Source organism: Carica papaya, chromosome 8 (genome assembly GCF_054855325.1).
Source record: "Carica papaya isolate Zhongbai chromosome 8, ASM5485532v1, whole genome shotgun sequence".
Classification (NCBI taxonomy): Eukaryota; Viridiplantae; Streptophyta; class Magnoliopsida; order Brassicales; family Caricaceae; genus Carica; species Carica papaya.
Window position 1 is genome coordinate 18,298,474 of NC_142316.1, and position 14,369 is coordinate 18,312,842.

General features: G+C 46.5%; 5 non-coding genes and 21 pseudogenes across 5 annotated transcripts; all 26 read left to right on the forward strand.

The window, feature by feature from the left end:
- Nucleotides 1–397: 397 nt before the first annotated feature.
- On the forward strand, nt 398–516 carry LOC148247237 (5S ribosomal RNA). The gene has a single exon (XR_015814660.1). It is a non-coding gene; the product is annotated as a 5S ribosomal RNA (ribosomal RNA).
- A 559-nt stretch (nt 517–1,075) lies between these two features.
- Nucleotides 1,076–1,194, forward strand: LOC148247238 (5S ribosomal RNA; annotated as a pseudogene).
- A 205-nt stretch (nt 1,195–1,399) lies between these two features.
- On the forward strand, nt 1,400–1,518 carry LOC148247239 (5S ribosomal RNA; annotated as a pseudogene).
- Nucleotides 1,519–2,078: 560 nt separating this feature from the next.
- On the forward strand, nt 2,079–2,197 carry LOC148247240 (5S ribosomal RNA). Its single transcript, XR_015814895.1, has one exon. It is a non-coding gene; the product is annotated as a 5S ribosomal RNA (ribosomal RNA).
- A 558-nt stretch (nt 2,198–2,755) lies between these two features.
- On the forward strand, nt 2,756–2,874 carry LOC148247241 (5S ribosomal RNA). Its single transcript, XR_015815793.1, has one exon. It is a non-coding gene; the product is annotated as a 5S ribosomal RNA (ribosomal RNA).
- A 205-nt stretch (nt 2,875–3,079) lies between these two features.
- LOC148247242 (5S ribosomal RNA) lies at nt 3,080–3,198 on the forward strand (annotated as a pseudogene).
- Nucleotides 3,199–3,403: 205 nt separating this feature from the next.
- LOC148247243 (5S ribosomal RNA) lies at nt 3,404–3,522 on the forward strand. Its single transcript, XR_015815992.1, has one exon. It is a non-coding gene; the product is annotated as a 5S ribosomal RNA (ribosomal RNA).
- Nucleotides 3,523–4,405: 883 nt separating this feature from the next.
- Nucleotides 4,406–4,524, forward strand: LOC148247244 (5S ribosomal RNA; annotated as a pseudogene).
- A 209-nt stretch (nt 4,525–4,733) lies between these two features.
- On the forward strand, nt 4,734–4,852 carry LOC148247245 (5S ribosomal RNA; annotated as a pseudogene).
- Nucleotides 4,853–5,058: 206 nt separating this feature from the next.
- LOC148247246 (5S ribosomal RNA) lies at nt 5,059–5,177 on the forward strand. Its single transcript, XR_015814705.1, has one exon. It is a non-coding gene; the product is annotated as a 5S ribosomal RNA (ribosomal RNA).
- An 880-nt stretch (nt 5,178–6,057) lies between these two features.
- Nucleotides 6,058–6,176, forward strand: LOC148247247 (5S ribosomal RNA; annotated as a pseudogene).
- A 205-nt stretch (nt 6,177–6,381) lies between these two features.
- Nucleotides 6,382–6,500, forward strand: LOC148247248 (5S ribosomal RNA; annotated as a pseudogene).
- A 556-nt stretch (nt 6,501–7,056) lies between these two features.
- Nucleotides 7,057–7,174, forward strand: LOC148247249 (5S ribosomal RNA; annotated as a pseudogene).
- Nucleotides 7,175–7,377: 203 nt separating this feature from the next.
- Nucleotides 7,378–7,496, forward strand: LOC148247250 (5S ribosomal RNA; annotated as a pseudogene).
- A 209-nt stretch (nt 7,497–7,705) lies between these two features.
- Nucleotides 7,706–7,824, forward strand: LOC148247251 (5S ribosomal RNA; annotated as a pseudogene).
- Nucleotides 7,825–8,029: 205 nt separating this feature from the next.
- Nucleotides 8,030–8,148, forward strand: LOC148247252 (5S ribosomal RNA; annotated as a pseudogene).
- Nucleotides 8,149–9,031: 883 nt separating this feature from the next.
- Nucleotides 9,032–9,150, forward strand: LOC148247253 (5S ribosomal RNA; annotated as a pseudogene).
- Nucleotides 9,151–9,358: 208 nt separating this feature from the next.
- Nucleotides 9,359–9,477, forward strand: LOC148247254 (5S ribosomal RNA; annotated as a pseudogene).
- A 913-nt stretch (nt 9,478–10,390) lies between these two features.
- On the forward strand, nt 10,391–10,508 carry LOC148247255 (5S ribosomal RNA; annotated as a pseudogene).
- A 202-nt stretch (nt 10,509–10,710) lies between these two features.
- On the forward strand, nt 10,711–10,829 carry LOC148247256 (5S ribosomal RNA; annotated as a pseudogene).
- Nucleotides 10,830–11,710: 881 nt separating this feature from the next.
- LOC148247257 (5S ribosomal RNA) lies at nt 11,711–11,829 on the forward strand (annotated as a pseudogene).
- A 565-nt stretch (nt 11,830–12,394) lies between these two features.
- Nucleotides 12,395–12,513, forward strand: LOC148247258 (5S ribosomal RNA; annotated as a pseudogene).
- Nucleotides 12,514–12,715: 202 nt separating this feature from the next.
- LOC148247259 (5S ribosomal RNA) lies at nt 12,716–12,834 on the forward strand (annotated as a pseudogene).
- A 561-nt stretch (nt 12,835–13,395) lies between these two features.
- On the forward strand, nt 13,396–13,513 carry LOC148247260 (5S ribosomal RNA; annotated as a pseudogene).
- A 204-nt stretch (nt 13,514–13,717) lies between these two features.
- On the forward strand, nt 13,718–13,836 carry LOC148247261 (5S ribosomal RNA; annotated as a pseudogene).
- A 209-nt stretch (nt 13,837–14,045) lies between these two features.
- LOC148247262 (5S ribosomal RNA) lies at nt 14,046–14,164 on the forward strand (annotated as a pseudogene).
- The last annotated feature ends 205 nt before the right edge of the window (nt 14,165–14,369 follow it).

Sequence of the window (14,369 nt, forward strand, 5' to 3'; positions counted from 1 at the left end):
GGAGGGAGAAAAAGTGTATGTATTTGCAGCGCAGAATGAAACATGAGCCATCATACCAGCACCAATGCAACGGATTCTATCAGAACTCCGCAAGTTAAGGGTGCTTGGGTGAGAGTAGCACTAGGATGGGTGACCTACTGCGAAGTCCTTATATTTCACCCATTTTCTTAGGAAGTCCTCGTGTTGCACCCATTTTTTTGCAGATGATTCTTTCGACGATACGCACTACTTGAATTATGGTCCCCAGGTTTATTCACAAATGTGAGTCACGGCACCGTAGCATTTTACTTGATATTAGAACGAGCACGGGAGGTGCAGTGCGCACGCACAAGGAAACAAATGACGGGAGGGGGAAGAAAGGAGAAGGAGTTTATGTATTTGCAGCACTGAATTATACAGGTGCGATCATACCAGCACTAATGCACCGGATCCCATCAGAACTCCGCAGTTAAGTGTGCTTGGGCGAGAGTAGTACTAGGATGGGTGACCTCCTGGGAAGTCCTCGTGTCTCACCAATTTTTTTTCAGACGGGTCGTTCAACCTTACGCGCTACTGGAACTAGGGTCCATTGGTTTATATGCAAATGTGAGTCAAGAAGCAGAGGCATTTTAATCGATATTAGAACGAGAAGGAGAGGTGCAGTGTGAACGCACAAGGAAACAATTGATGGCAGGGGGAGGGAAGGAGAATGAGAGTATGTATTTTCAGCACGAAATGAAACAGGTGCGATCATACCAGCACTAATGCAACGGATTCTATCAGAAGTCCGTAGGTAAGGGTGCTTGGGCGAGAGTAGTACTAGCATGGGTTACCTCATGCGAAGTCCTTATATTTCACCCATTTTTTTGTGAAGTCCTTGTGTTGCACCCATTTTTTTGCAGATGATTCTTTCGACGTTACGCGCGACTTGAATTAAGGTCCTCAGGTTTATTCGCAAATGTGAGTCACGGTGCTGTAGAATTTTACTTGATATTAGAACGAGAACGGGAGGTGCAGTGCGCACGCACAAGGAAACAAATGACGAGAGGGGGAAGAAAGGGGAAGGAGTGTATGCATTTGCAGCGGAAAACTAAACAGGTGCGATCATACCAGCACTAAAGCCCTGGATCCCATATGAACTCCGCATTTAAGTGTGCTTGGGCGAGATTAGTACTTGGATGGTTGATCTCCTGGGAAGTCCTCGTGTCGCACAAATTTTTTTTCAGACTGGTCGTTCGACGTTACGCGCATCTGGAACTAGGGTCCGCTGATTTATACGCAAATGTGAGTCAAGAAGCAGGGGCATTTTAATCGATATTAGAACGAGAATGAGAGGTGAAGTGTGAATGCACAAGGAAACAATTGACGGGAGGGGGAAGAAAGGAGAAGGAGTGTATGTATTTGCAGCGCAAAATTAAACCGGTGCGATCATACCGGCACTACAGCCCCGGATCCCATCAGAACTCCGCAGTTAAGTGTGCTTGGGCGAGAGTAGTACTCGGATCGGTGACCACCTGGGAAGCCCTCGTGTTGCACCTATTTTTTTTCGGATGGGATGTTCGACGTTACGCGCGAATGGAATTATAAACCGCTTGTTCATTTACAAAGGTGAGTCACGACGCCGGGGCATATTACTTGATATTAGAACGAGAAAGAGAGATGCAGAGAGCACGCACAAGGAAATAAATGACGGGAGGGGGGATGGGAGGAGAAAGAGTGTATGTATTTGCAGTGTAGAATGAAACATGAGGGATCATACCAGCACTAATGCAACGGATTCTATCAGAACTCCGCAGTTAAGGGTGCTTGGGCGAGAAAAGTACTCGGATGGGTGACCTCCTGCGAAGTCCTTATATTTCACCCATTTTCTTGGGAGGTCCTCGTGTTGCACCCATCTTTTTGCAGATGATTCTTTCGACGATACGCACGACTTGATTTATGGTCCGCAGGTTTATTCGCAAATGTGAGTCACGGCGCCGTGGCATTTTACTTGATATTAGAACGAGTACGGGAGGTGCAGTGCGCACGCACAAGGAAACAAATGACGGGAGGGGGAAGAAAGGAGAAGGAGTTTATGTATTTGCAGTGCGGAATTAAACGGGTGCGATCATACCAGCACTAATGCACCGGATCCCTTCAGAACTCCGCAGTTAAGTGTGTTTGGGCGAGAGTAGTACTCGGATGGGTGACCTCTTGGGAAGTCCTCGTGTCGCACCAATTTTTTTCAGACGGGTCGTTCGATGTTACGCGCGACTAGAACTAGGGTCCGCTGGTTTATACACATATGTGAGTCAAGAAGCAGGGGAATTTTAATCGATATTAGAACGAGAAGGAGAGGTGCAGTGTGAACGCACAAGGAAATAATTGATGGGAGGGGGAGGGAAGGAGAAAAAGTGTATGTATTTGCAGCGCAGAATGAAACAGTTGCGATCATACCAGCACTAATGCAACGGATTCTATCAAAACTCCGTAGGTAAGGGTGCTTGGGAGAAAGTAGTACTAGCATGGGTTACCTCCTGCGAAGTCCTTATATTTCACCCATTTTCTTGTGAAGTCCTCGTGTTGTACCCATTTTTTTGCAGATGATTCTTTCGACGTTACGCGCGACTTGAATTGTGGTCCTCAGGTTTATTCACAAATGTGAGTCACGGTGCCGTAGCATTTTACTTGATATTACAACGAGCACGGGAGGTGCAGTGCGCACGCACAATTAAACAAATGACGGGAGGGGGAAGAAAGGAGAAGGAGTTTATGTATTTGCAGCGTAAAATTAAACGGGTGCGATCATACCAGCACTAATGCACCGGATCCCATCAGAACTCCGCAGTTAAGTGTGCTTGGGCGAGAGTAGTACTCGGATGGGTTACCTCCTGGGAAGTCCTCGTGTCGCACCAATTTTTTTTCAGACGGGTCGTTCGACGTTACTCGCGACTGGAACTATGGTCCGCTGGTTTATACACAAATGTGAGTCAAGAAGCAGGGGCATTTTAATCGATATTAGAACGAGAATGAGAGGTGAAGTGTGAACGCACAAGGAAACAAATGACGGGAGGGGGAAAAAAGGAGTAGGAGTGTATGTATTTACAGCGCGAAACTAAACAAGTGCGATCATACCAGCACTAAAGCCCCGGATCCCATCAGAACTCCGCAGTTAAGTGTGCTTGGGCGAGATTAGTACTCGGATGGTTGACCTCCTAGGAAATCCTCGTGTCGCACTAATTTTTTTTCAGACGAGTCGTTCGACGTTACGCGCTTCTAGAACTAGGGTCCGTTGGTTTAGACGCAAATGTGAGTCAAGAAGCAGAGGCATTTTAATCGATATTAGAACGAGAATGAGAGGTGAAGTGTGAACGCACAAGGAAACAAATGATGGGAGGGGGAAGAAAGGAGTAGGAGTGTATGTATTTGCAGCGCGAAATTAAATAGGTGCGATCATACCAGCACTAAAGCTCCGGATCCCATCAGAACTCCGCAGTTAAGTGTGCTTGGGCGAGAGTTGTACTTGGATGGGTGTCCACCTGGGAAGCCCTCGTGTTGCACCTATTTTTTTTTCGGATGGGTTGTTCGACGTTACGCACGAATGGAATTATAAACAGCTGCTTCATTTGCAAAGGTGAGTCACGGTGCCTGGGCATATTACTTGATATTAAAACGAGAAAGAGAGATGCAGAGTGCACGCACAAGGAAACAAATGACGGGAGGGGGGATGGAAGGAGACAGAGTGTGTGTATTTGCAGTGCAGAATAATACATGAGGGATCATACCAGCACTAACGCAACGGATTCTATCAGAACTCCACAGTTAAGGGTGCTTGGGCGAGAAAAGTACTCGGATGGGTGACCTCCTGCGAAGTCCTTATATTTCACCCATTTTCTTGGGAGGTCCTCGTGTTGCACCAATCTTTTTGCAGATGATTCTTTCGACGTTACGCGCGACTTGATTTATGGTCTGCAGGTTTATTCGCAAATGTGAGTCACGGCGTCGTGGCATTTTACTTGATATTAGAACAAGAACGGGAGGTGCAGTGCGCACGCAAAAGGAAACAAATGACGGGAGGAGGAAGAAAAGAGATGGAGTGTATGTATTTGAAGCGCGAAATTAAACAAGTGGCATCATACCAGCACTAATGCACTCGATCCCATCAGAACTCTGCAGTTAAGTGTGCTTGGGGGAGAGTACTACTCGGATGCGTGACCTCTTGGGAAGTCCTCGTATCGCAACAATTTTTTTTCAGATATGTCGTTCGACGTTACGCGCTACTGGAACTATGGTCCGCTGGTTTATACGCAAATGTGAGTCAAGAATCAGGGGCATTTTAATCGATATTAGAACGAGAAGGAGAGGTGCAGTGTGAACGCACAAGGAAACAAATGATGGGAGGGGAGAGAAAAGAAGGAGTGTATGTATTTTCAGCACGAAATTAAACAGGTGCGGTCACACCAGCACAAATGCACCGGATCCCATCAGAACTCCGCAGTTAAGTGTGCTTTGGCGAAAGTAGTACAATGATGGGTTACCTCATGGGAAGTTCTCGTGTTGCACCCATTTTCTTTTTTTCAGATGTATCGTTCGACGTTACGCGCGACTTTAATTATGGTCCGCAGATTGATTCGTAAATGTGAGTCACGGCACCGTGGCATTTTACTTGATATTTGAACGAGAACGAGAGGTGCAGTGCGCACACACAAGGAAACAAATGACGGGAGGGGGAAGAAAGGAGAAGGAGTTTATGTATTTGCAGCGCGAAATTAAACAGGTGCGATCATACCATCACTAATGCACCGGATCCCATCAGAACTCCGCAGTTAAGTGTGCATTGGCGAGAGTAGTACTCGGATTGGAGACCTCTTGGGAAGTCCTCGTGTCGCACTAATTTTTTTTTCAGACGGGTCGTTCGATGTTACGCACGACTGGAACTAGGGTCCACTGGTTTATACGCAAATGTGAGTCAAGAAGCAGGGGCATTTTAATTGATATTAGAACGAGAATGAGAGATGCAGAGTGCACGCACAAAGAAACAAATGACGGGAGGGGGAAGAAAAGAGAAGGAGTGTATGTATTTGCAGCGCGAAACTAAACTGGTGCGATCATACCAGCACTAAAGCCCCGGATCCCTTCAGAACTCCGCAGTTAAGTGTGCTTGGGCGAGAGTAGTACTCGGATGGTTGACCTCCTGGGAAGTCCTCGTGTCGCACCAATTTTTTTTCAGACGGGTCGTTCGACGTTACGTGCGACTAGAACTAGGGTCCGCTGGTTTATACGCAAATGTGAGTCAAAAAGCAGGGGCATTTTAATCGATATTAGAACGAGAAGGAGAGGTGCAGTGTGAACGCACAAGGAAACAATTGATGGGAGGGGGAGGGAAGGAGAAGGATTGTATGTATTTTCAGCACGAAATGAAACAGGTGCGATCATACCAGCACTAATGCAACGGATTCTATCAGAACTCCGTAGGTAAGGGTGCTTGAGCGAGAGTAGTACTAGCATGGGTTACCTCCTGCGAAGTCCTTATATTTCATCAATTTATTTGTGAAGTCCTCGTGTCGCACCAATTTTTTTTCAGACGGGTCGTTCGACGTTACGCGCGTCTGGAACTTGGGTCCGCTAGTTTATACGCAAATGTGAGTCAAGAAGCAGGGGCATTTCAATCGATATTAGAATGAGAATGAGAGGTGAAGTGTGAACGCACAAGGAAACAAATGACGGGAGGAGGAAGAAAGGAGAAGGAGTGTATGTATTTGCAGCGCGAAACTAAACAGGTGCGTATACCAGCACTAAAGCCCCAGGTCCCATCAGAAATCCGCAGTTAAGTGTGCTTGGCGAGATTAGTACTCGGATGGTTGACCTCCTGGGAAGTCCTCGTGTCGCACCAATTTTTTTTCAGACGGGTCGTTCGACGTCACGCGCGTCTGGAACTAGGGTTCGCTGGTTTTTACGCAAATGTGAGTCAAGAAGCAGGGGCATTTAAATCGATATTAGAACAAGAATGAAAGGTGAAGTGTGAACGCACAAGGAAACAAATGACGGGAGGGGGAAGAAAAGAGAAGGAGTGTATGTATTTGCAGTGCGAAATTAAACAGGTGCTATCATACCAGCACTAAAGCTCCGGATCCAATCAGAACTCCGCAGTTAAGTGTGCTTGGGCGAGAGTAGTACTCGGATGGGTGACCACCTGGTAAGCCCTCGTGTTGCACCTATTTTTTTTCGGATGGATTATTCGAATTTACGCGAGAATGGAATTATAAACCGCTGGTTCATTTGCAAAGGTGAGTCACGGTGCCGGGGCATATTACTTGATATTAGAACGAGAAAGAGAGATGCAGAGCGCACACACAAAGAAACATATGACGGGAGGGGGAAGAAAGGAGAAGGAGTTTATGTATTTGCAGCGCGGAATTAAACGGATGCGATCATACCACCACTAATGCACCGGATCCCATCATAACTCCGCAGTTAAGTGTGCTTAGGCGAGAGTAGTACTCGGATGGGTGACCTCCTGGGAAGTCCTCGTGTCGCACCGATTTTTTTTCAGACGGGTCGTTCGACGTTACGCGTGACTGGAACTGGGGTCCGCTGGTTTATACGCAAATGTGAGTCATGAAGTAGGACCATTTTAATCGATATTAGAACGAGAAGGAGAGGTGCAGTGTGAACGCACAAGGAAACAATTGATGGGAGGGGGAGGGAAGGAGGAGGAGTATATGTATTTTGAGCACGAAATGAAACAGGTGCGATCATACCAGCACTAATGCAACGGATTCTATCAGAACTCCGTAGGTAAGCTTGGGCGAGAGTAGTACTAGCATGGGTTACCTCCTGCGAAGTCCTTATATTTCACCCATTTTCTTATGAAGTCCTCGTGTTGCACCCATTTTTTTGCAGATGATTCCTTCGACGTTACGCGCGACTTGAATTATGGTCCTCAGGTTTATTCACAAATGTGAGTCACGGCACCGTGGCATTTTACTTGATATTAGAACGAGTACGAGAGGTGCAGAGCGCACCTACAAGGAAACAAATGACGGGAGGAGGAGGAAAAGAGAAGGAGTGTATGTATTTGAAGTGCAAAATTAATCAAGTGGCTTCATACCAGCACTAATGCACTGGATCCCATCAGAACTCTGTAGTTAAGTGTGCTTGGGCGAGAGTAGTGCTTGGATGGGTGACCTCTTGGGAAATCCTCGTATCGCAACAATTTTTTTTCAGATGAGTCGTTCGATGTTGCGCGCGATTGGAACTATGGTCCGCTGGTTTATACGCAAATGTGAGTCAAGAAAAAGGGGCATTTTAATCGATATTAGAACGAGAAAAAGAGGTGCAGTTTGAACGCACAAGGAAACAAATGATGGGAGGGGGGAGGGAAGAAGGAGTGTATGTATTTTCAGCACGAAATTAAACAGGTGCGGTCACACCAGCACAAATCCACCGGATCCCATCAGAACTCCGCAGTTAAGTGTGCTTTGGCGAAAGTAGTACAATGATGGGTTACCTCCTGGGAGGTTCTCGTGTTGAACCCATTTTCTTTTTTTCAGATGTGCCGTTCGATGTTACGCGCGACTTTAATTGTCGCCCGTAGATTTATTCGCAAATGTGAGTCACGGCGCCGTGGCATTTTACTTGATATTTGAACGAGAACGAGAGGTGCAGTGCGCACGCACAAGGAAACAAATGATGGGAGGGGGAAGAAAGGGGAATGAGTTTATGTATTTGCAGCGCGAAATTAAACAAGTCCGATCATACCAGCACTAATGCACCAGATCCCATCAGAACTCCGCAGTGAAGTGTGCTTGAGCGAGATTAGTACTCGGATGGGTGACCTCCTGGGAAGTCCTCGTGTCGCACTAATATTTTTTCAGACGAGTCGTTTGACGTTACGCGCGTTTGGAACTAGTGTCCGCTGGTTTATACGCAAATGTGAGTCAAGAAGCAGGGGCATTTTAATCGATATTAGAACGAGAATGAGAGGTGAGGTGTGAACGCACAAGGAAACAAATTACGGGAGGGGGAAGAAAGGAGAAGGAGTGTATGTATTTGCAGCGCGAAATTAAACAGGTTCGATCATACCTGCACTAATGCAACGGATTCTATCAGAACTCCGCAGTTAAGTGTGCTTGGGCGAGAGTAGCACTCGGATGGGTGACCACTTGGGAAGCCCTCGTGTTGCACCTATTTTTTTTCGGATGGGTTGTTCGACGTTACGCACGAATGGAATTATAAACCGCTGGTTCATTTGCAAAGGTGAGTCACGGCGCCGTGGCATTTTACTCTATATTTTAACGAGAACGAGAGGTGCAGTGCGCACGCACAAGGAAACAAATGACGAGAGGGGGGATTGAAGGAGAAAGAGTGTATGTATTTGCAGTGCAGAATGAAACATGAGGGATCATACCAGCACTAATGCAACGGATTCTATCAGAACTCCGCAGTTAAGGGTGCTTGGGCGAGAAAAGTACTCGGATGGGTGACCTCCAGTGAAGTCCTTATATTTCACCCATTTTTTTGGGAGGTCCTCGTGTTGCACCCATCTTTTTGCAGATGATTCTTTCGACGTTACGGGCGACTTGATTTATGGTCCGCAGATTTATTCGCAAAAGTGAGTCACGGCGCCGTGGTGTTTTACTTGATATTAGAACGAGTACAGGAGGTGCAGTGCGCACGCACAAGGAAACAAATGACGGGATGAGGAAGAAAAGAGAAGGAGTGTATGTATTTGAAGCGCAAAATTAAACAAGTGGCATCATACCAGCACTAATGCACTGGATCCCATCAGAAATCTGCAGTTAAGTGTGCTTGGTCGAGAGTAGTACTCGGATGGGTGACCTCTTTGGAAGTCCTCGTATCGCAACAATTTTTTTTCAGATGGGTCGTTCGACGTTACGCGCGACTGGAACTATGGTCCGCTGGTTTATACGAAAATGTGAGTCAAGAATCAGGGGCATTTTAATCGATATTAGAACAAGAAGGAGAGTTGCAGTGTGAACGCACAAGGAAACAAATGATGGGAGAGAGGGAGGGAAGAAAGAGTGTATGTATTTTCAGCACGAAATTAAACAGGTGCGGTCACACCAGCACAAATGCACCGGATCCCATCAGAACTCCGCAGTTAAGTGTGCTTTGGCGAAAGTAGTACAATGATGGGTTACCTTATGGGAAGTTCTCGTGTTGCACCCATTTTTTTTTTTCAAATGTGCCGTTCGACGTTACGCGCGACTTTAATTATGGTCCGCAGATTTATTCCCAAATGTGAGTCACGGCGCTGTGGCATTTTACTTGATATTTGAACAAGAACGAGAGGTGCAGTGCGCACGCACAAGGAAAAAAATGACAGGAGGGGGAAGAAAGGAGAAAAAGTTTATGTATTTGCAGCGCGAAATTAAACAGGTGCGATCATACCAGCACTAATGCACCGGATCCCATCAGAACTCCGCATTTAAGTGTGCTTGGGCAAGAGTAGTACTCAGATGGGTGACCTCCTGCGAAGTCCTCATATTTCACCCATTTTCTTAGGAAGTCCTCGTGTTGTACCCATTTTTTTGCAGATGATTCTTTCGATGATACGCGCGACTTGAATTATGGTTCTTAGGTTTATTCGCAAATGTGAGTCACGGCACCGTAGCATTTTACTTGATATTAGAACGAGCACGGCTGGTGCAGTGCGCACACACAAGGAAACAAATGACGGGAGGGGGAAGAAAGGAGAAGGAGTTTATGTATTTGCAGCGCGAAATTAAACGGGTGCGATCATACAAGGGCTAATGCATTGGATCCCATCAGAACCCTGCAGGTAAGTGAGCTTGGGTGAGAGTAGTACTCGGATGGGTGACCTCCTGGGAAGTCCTCGTGTCACAACAATTTTTTTTCAGACGGGTTGTTCGACGTTACGCGCGACTGGAACTCGTGTCCGCTGGTTTATACGCAAATGTGAGTCTAGAAGCAGGGGCATTTTAATCGATATTAGAACGAGAATGAGAGGTGCAGTGTGAACGCACAAGGAAACAATTGATGGGAGGGGGAGGGAAGGAGAAGGAGTGTATGTATTTTCAGCACGAAATGAAACAGGTGCGATCAAACCAGCACAAATGCAACAGATTCTATCAGAACTCCGTAGGTAAGGGTGCTTGGGCGAGAGTAGTACTACCATGGGTTACCTCCTGCGAAGTCCTTATATTTCACCCATTTTCTTGTGAAGTCCTCGTGTTGCACCCATTTTTTTGCAGATGATTCTTTCGACGTTACGCACGACTTGAATTATGGTCCTCAGGTTTATTCGCAAATGTGAGTCACGGCGCTGTAGCATTTTACTTGATATTAGAACGAGAACGGGAGGTGCAGTGCGCACGCACAAGGAAACAAATGACGGGAGGGGGAAGAAAGGGGAATGAGTTTATGTATTTGCAACGCAAAACTAAACAGGTGCGATCATACCAGCACTAAAGCCCCGAATCCCATCGAACTCCGCAGTTAAGTGTGCTTGGGCGAGATTAGTACTCGGATGGTTGATCTCCTTGGAAGTCCTCCTGTCGCACCAATTTTTTTTCAGACGGGTCGTTCGACGTTACGCGCGTCTGGAACTAGGGTCCGCTGGTTTATACGCAAATGTGAGTCAAGAAGTAGGGGCATTTTAATCGATATTAGAACGAGAATGAGAGGTGAAATGTGAACGCACAAGGAAACAAATGACGGGAGGGGGAAGAAAGGAGGAGTGTATGTATTTGCAGCGCGTAATTAAACAGGTGCAATCATACCAGCACTACAGCCCCGGATCCCATCAGAACTCCGCAGTTAAGAGTGCTTGGGCGAGAGTAGTACTCGGATCGGTGACCACCTGGGAAGCCCTCGTGTTGCACCTATTTTTTTTCAGATGGGTTGTTCGACGTTACGCACGAATGGAATTATAAACCGCTGGTTCATTTGCAAAGGTGAGTCACGGCGCCGTGGCATTTTACTCTATATTTTAACGAGAACGAGAGGTGCAGTGCGCACGCACAAGGAAACAAATGACGAGAGGGGGGATTGAAGGAGAAAGAGTGTATGTATTTGCAGTGCAGAATGAAACATGAGGGATCATACCAGCACTAATGCAACGGATTCTATCAGAACTCCGCAGTTAAGGGTGCTTGGGCGAGAAAAGTACTCGGATGGGTGACCTCCTGCGACGTCCTTATATTTCACCCATTTTTTTGGGAGGTCCTCGTGTTGCACCCTTCTTTTTGCAGATGATTCTTTCGACGTTACGCGCGACTTGATTTATGGTCCGCAGGTTTATTTGCAAATGTGAGTCACGGCACCATGGCATTTTACTTGATATTAGAACGAGTACGGGAGGTGCAGTGCGCACGCACAAGGAAACAAATGACGGATGAGGAAGAAAAGAGAATGAGTGTATGTATTTGAAGCGCAAAATTAAACAAGTGGCATCATACCAGCACTAATGCACTGGATCCTATCAGAACTCTGCAGTTAAGTATGCTTTGGCGAGAGTAGTACTCGGATGGGTGACCTCTTGGGAAGTCCTCGTATCGCAACAATTTTTTTTAGATGGGTCGTTCGACGTTACGCGCGACTGGAACTATGGTCCGCTGGTTTATACGCAAATGTGAGTCAAGAATCAGGGGCATTTTAATCGATATTAGAACGAGAAGGAGAGGTGCAGTGTGAACGCACAAGGAAACAAATGATGGGAGGGGGGGAGGGAAGAAGGAGTGTATGTATTTTCAGCACGAAATTAAACAGGTGCGGTCACACCAGCACAAATGCACCGGATCCCATCAGAACTCCGCAGTTAAGTTTGCTTTGGCGAAAGTAGTAAAATGATGGGTTACCTTCTGGGACGATCTCGTGTTGCACCCATTTTCTTTTTTTCAGATGTGCCGTTCGACGTTACGCGCGACTTTAATTATGGTCCGCAGATTTATTCGCAAATGTGAGTCACAGCACCATGGCATTTTACCTGATATTTGAACGAGAACGAGAGGTGCAGTGCGCACGCACAAGGAAACAAATGACGGGAGGGGGAGGAAAGGAGAAGGAGTATGTTTTAGTAGCGCGAAATGAAACAGGTGCGATCATACCAGCACTAATGCAACGGATTCTATCAGAACTCTGTAGGTAAGGGTGCTTGGGCGAGAGTAGTACTAGCATGGGTTACCTCCTGCGAAGTCCTTATATTTCACCAATTTTCTTGCGAAGTCCTCGTGTTGCACCCATTTTCTTTTTTTCAGATGTGCCGTTCGACGTTACGCGCGACTTTAATTATGGTCTGCAGATTTATTCGCAAATGTGAGTCACGGCGCCGTGGCATTTTACTTGATATTTGAACGAGAACGACAGGTGCAGTTCGCACGCACAAAAAAGCAAATGACAGGAGGGGGAAGAAAGGGGAATGAGTTTATGTATTAGCAGCGCAAAATTAAACAGTTGCGATCATACCAGCACTAATGCACCGGATCCCATCAGAACTCCGCAGTTAAGTGTGCTTGGGCGAGATTAGTACTCGGATGGGTGACCTCCTGTGAAGTCCTCTTGTCACACTAATTTTTTTTTCAGACGGGTCGTTCGACGTTACGCGCGTCTGGAATTATGGTCCGCTGGTTTATACGCAAATGTGAGTCATGAAGCAGGGGCATTTTAGTCGATATTAGAACGAGAATGAGAGGTGAAGTGTGAACGCACAAGGATACAAATGATGGGATGGGAAGAAAGGAGGAGTGTATGTATTTGCAGCGCATAATTAAACAGGTGCGATCATACCAGCACTACAGCTTCGGATCCCATTAGAACTCCGCAGTTAAGAGTGCTTGGGCGAGAGTAGTACTCGGATCGGTGACCACCTGGGAAGCCCTCGTGTTGCACCTATTTTTTTTCAGATGGGTTGTTCGACGTTACGCACGAATGGAATTATAAACCGCTGGTTCATTTGCAAAGGTGAGTCACGGCGCCGTGGCATTTTACTCTATATTTTAACGAGAACGAGAGGTGCAGTGCGCACGCACAAGGAAACAAATGACGAGAGGGGGGATTGAAGGAGAAAGAGTGTATGTATTTGCAGTGCAGAATGAAACATGAGGGATCATACCAGCACTAATGCAACGGATTCTATCAGAACTCCGCAGTTAAGGGTGCTTGGGCGAGAAAAGTACTCGGATGGGTGACCTCCAGTGAAGTCCTTATATTTCACCCATTTTTTTGGGAGGTCCTCGTGTTGCACCCATCTTTTTGCAGATGATTCTTTCGACGTTACGGGCGACTTGATTTATGGTCCGCAGATTTATTCGCAAAAGTGAGTCACGGCGCCGTGGTGTTTTACTTGATATTAGAACGAGTATAGGAGGTGCAGTGCGCACGCACAAGGAAACAAATGACGGGATGAGGAAGAAAAGAGAATGAGTGTATATATTTGAAGCGCATAATTAAACAAGTGGCATCATACCAGCACTACTACACTGGATCCCATTAGAACTCTGCAGTTAAGTGTGCTTGGGTGAGGATAGTACGCGGATGGGTGACCTCTTGGGAAGTCCTCGTATCGCAACATTTTTTTTTCAGATGGGTCGTTCGACGTTACGCGCGACTAGAACTACGGTCCGCTGGTTTATACGCAAATGTGAGTCAAGAATCAGGGGCATTTTAATCGATATTAGAACGAGAAGGAGAGGTGCAGTGTGAACGCACAAGGAAACAAATGATGGGAGGGGGGGAGGGAAGAAGGAGTGTATGTATTTTCAGCACCAAATTAAACAGGTGCGGTCACACCAGCACAAATGCACCAGATCCCATCAGAACTCCGCAGTTAAGTGTGCTTTGGCGAAAGTAGTACAATGATGGGTTACCTCCTTGGATGTTCTCGTGTTGCACCCATTTTCTTTTTTTCAGATGTGCCGTTCGACCTTACGCGCGACTTTAATTATGTTCCGCAGATTTATTCGCAAATGTGAGTCACGGCACCGTGGCATTTTACTTGATATTTGAGGGAGAACGAGAGGTGCACTGCGCACGCACAAGGAAACAAATGATGGGAGGGGGAAGAAAGGAGAAGGAGTTTATGTATTTACAGCGCGAAATTAAACAGGTGCGATCATACCAGCACTAATGCACCGGATCCCATCAGAACTCCGCAGTTAAGTGTGCTTGGGCGAGAGTAGTACTCGAATGAGTTACCTCTTGGGAAGTCCTCGTGTCGCACCAATTTTTTTTTCAGACGGGTCGTTCGACGTTACGCGCGACTGGAACTAGGGTCCACTGATTTATACGCAAATGTGAGTCAAGATGCAGGGGCATTTTAATCGATATTAGAACGAGAAAGAGAGATGCAGAGTGCACGCACAAGGAAACAAATGACGGGAGGGGGGATGGAGGGAGAAAAAGTATATGTATTTGCAGCACAGAATGAA